Source organism: Macadamia integrifolia, chromosome 5 (assembly GCF_013358625.1).
Source record: "Macadamia integrifolia cultivar HAES 741 chromosome 5, SCU_Mint_v3, whole genome shotgun sequence".
Taxonomy (NCBI): domain Eukaryota; kingdom Viridiplantae; phylum Streptophyta; class Magnoliopsida; order Proteales; family Proteaceae; genus Macadamia; species Macadamia integrifolia.
The window spans coordinates 430,829-433,416 of record NC_056561.1 but is presented as its reverse complement, the minus strand read 5'-3'; the positions used below and the strand labels follow the sequence as shown (position 1 = coordinate 433,416).

Here is a 2,588-nt window from a genome sequence, read left to right as displayed (position 1 = left end):
TCTTTCTTAATTTAGGATTTTAATTTCAATTGTTACATTATTGCTATCTCTTTCCCCCAAGGTTCATGACTAGTGTATGTGTTGACTTTACCCCTCCTAGCCATAGAACCATCAATTTATTGCTTTTATTTTAATTGTCTCCCTTTCCCTAAAGCCAAGTAGAGTAACCCTAGTAAGAGTGACTCTCTAGTCAAGTAGGGAAGCTCATATTATGATGCATCCCTCGGGCTAAGTAGAGAAACCTACTTGTGAGTCTCTCTCTAGCTTTATCCCCTTTCTTTTACTTTATTTTTATTTCAGCATTTTTTTTCCTTTATTTATTTATTTTTTTTAATTGCGTGGGTTGTTTATTTTCAGTTATTTATTTATTTAATTTTAATTGCGTGGCTTGCGTCTTTAAATTCTTAGATGACGAATGGTTAGGACGTTATTTTAGATACATATGTTTAGGACGGTAATTAGAATTATATCACAACCATTAATCGGTTCATTTTCACATTATTAAAAGAAATAAAAAAATAAAGTTATTGCTCTCCCTGTGTTCGACCCGTAGCTACACTGATCCGTACGCTTGCGGTTACATTTAAAATCTCAAACAAGTTTTTGACACCGTTGCCGGGGAGACAGTTTCATGTTATTTTTCGTTTTCTTTTGGTAAATCCGAGTGTTTTGTTTGCTTTGTTTTGTTTTTCCTTTTTCTTTTATTGAATTCCTGAGAAGAACTTGCAATAATAGTTGTATCGGTGGAGGTCGTCATGCCTCACAGTATGATAAAGACAGGTTTTGCCCTGTAGCAGTACCTCAGGAATTGACCTGAGCAACCCCGGATCTCTGCCGGTAAGCTCCCAAAAAGCCAAAAAAATTATAAAAATCATAAAAAAAAAGTTTTGCCATCCATTCTTTTGTGCTTGTCTTACTCTAGTTGTGGGTAGTTTTCTGTTGCATGAGTGTTAGGTGAGTATGTAATACTAAGAATCGGTTAGAAAGAAGAGATCCAACAAGTAGTGACCCTATACGTTTGCTCTCTTTAAAACCCTTCAATATGGGAGACCAACAGCAAAACCCTTCACATAAATCTCTGAAAGATAGGTTCTACCCTGCTAGAACAGCCCAACCTTCCTGCATAGTTCTACCACAGGCCCAGGGCAATAATTTTGAACTCAAATCTCAATACATCACTATGTTGCCCCACTCCCATGGGTTGACCTCTGAGGATGCATACCTATTTCTAAGGGAATTTGAAGAGGTATGTGTTCTAATTAAGATCCAACAGCTTTCTGATGATGCTGTTAAGCTTAGGTTTATCACTTTTGCATTGAAAGACCAAGCTAAGAAGTGGTTGTATGGGTTACCCACAAATTCCATAACCTCATGGGAACAGTTCACAGTTGTCTTCCTTAAGAAGTTTTTCCCAACTCACAAGACCAATAAGCTTAGAAGTGATATCCTTCAGTTTAGGCAAAAGCCTAGTGAGACATTTTCCAAACTTATAGAGAGATTCAAAGATCTACTCCAAGAATGCCCTCACCATGGCCTAGACCTATGGCATTTATGTCAAATAATTTATAAGGGTATTTATTGATTACCCAACTAAACAAATGAGTCTATGTGCCCTGAAAGATTCACATCCTTTACAGATGAAGGAAAGGCATGGGAATTCTTACTTGACTTAGCTGACAGAACCCGTGAGTGGGAATCAACCCAAGAGAGTGAAAGAACCATAGGAGGAAAAGGATATTTTGTGGATGGAATAGTAGCCAAGGAAGCCCATTTGGATAGCCTAATCAAGAGAATTTAGGCTATTGTTCCTAGAGAGCTATCATCAGTCAATTTGGTTAAGATTTGTGCTTGGTGCCAGTCCCCTGGACATCTCCTAGAAGAATGCCCCAACACCTCTAGGGGCACTTCTAATGATAGTGTTAATGCATTATACCAGAATAATCCATATAGTAATACCTACAATCTAGGATGGAGAAATCACCCAAATTTCTCTTGGAATCAGGGCAACCAAGCAGGGCCTTCCAATTTCCATAATCAAGGTCAACCTGGACTCCAAAGGCCTCCCTTTGCACATCAATCTTTTTCCCAAAATACTTTTCCTAGGTCAAATGTAGGACCTCAGGCTAGTTTTCCTAGGGCCCCTCTCCTATCATCTTATTAGCAACCCCCTGGGTTTACCAACACTGGAGAGGCAAGTAGAATAAGTGACTTGGAAAAAAATACGCCTTCCTCATGACAAGCCATCAAAATCTTACAAGAGAACTCACTCAAGTTGTCTCAATTATGTGTGAGAGGGAGAAAGGAACTTTACCCAGTCAACCAGAGCCTAACCCTAGGCATCATCAGCCTGTTAGTTCACAAACATCAACTAATGCACCATTGAATATAGTACAAGGTCAAACCCAACAAGGGCCCTCTAACCAATGTAATGTTGTTTATGCCCTTAGGAGTGGTAGAGAGTACCAACAGAGCGTTCCTAAATCTTCCTCATCTATTACTCATGTTAACTCTCCTTCAGTTGAGGACACAAGTGTGCCTCTTGTTTCAGGTTCGTCTGATGAACCTAAAGATTTTTCTGAAACTAAAAA

General features: G+C 38.8%; 1 non-coding gene across 1 annotated transcript; it reads right to left on the bottom strand.

Moving 5' to 3' along the window:
* Positions 1–1,429: 1,429 nt before the first annotated feature.
* On the bottom strand, positions 1,430–1,536 carry LOC122080441. The gene has a single exon (XR_006140735.1). It is a non-coding gene; the product is annotated as a small nucleolar RNA R71 (small nucleolar RNA).
* Between the last annotated feature and the right edge of the window lie 1,052 nt (positions 1,537–2,588).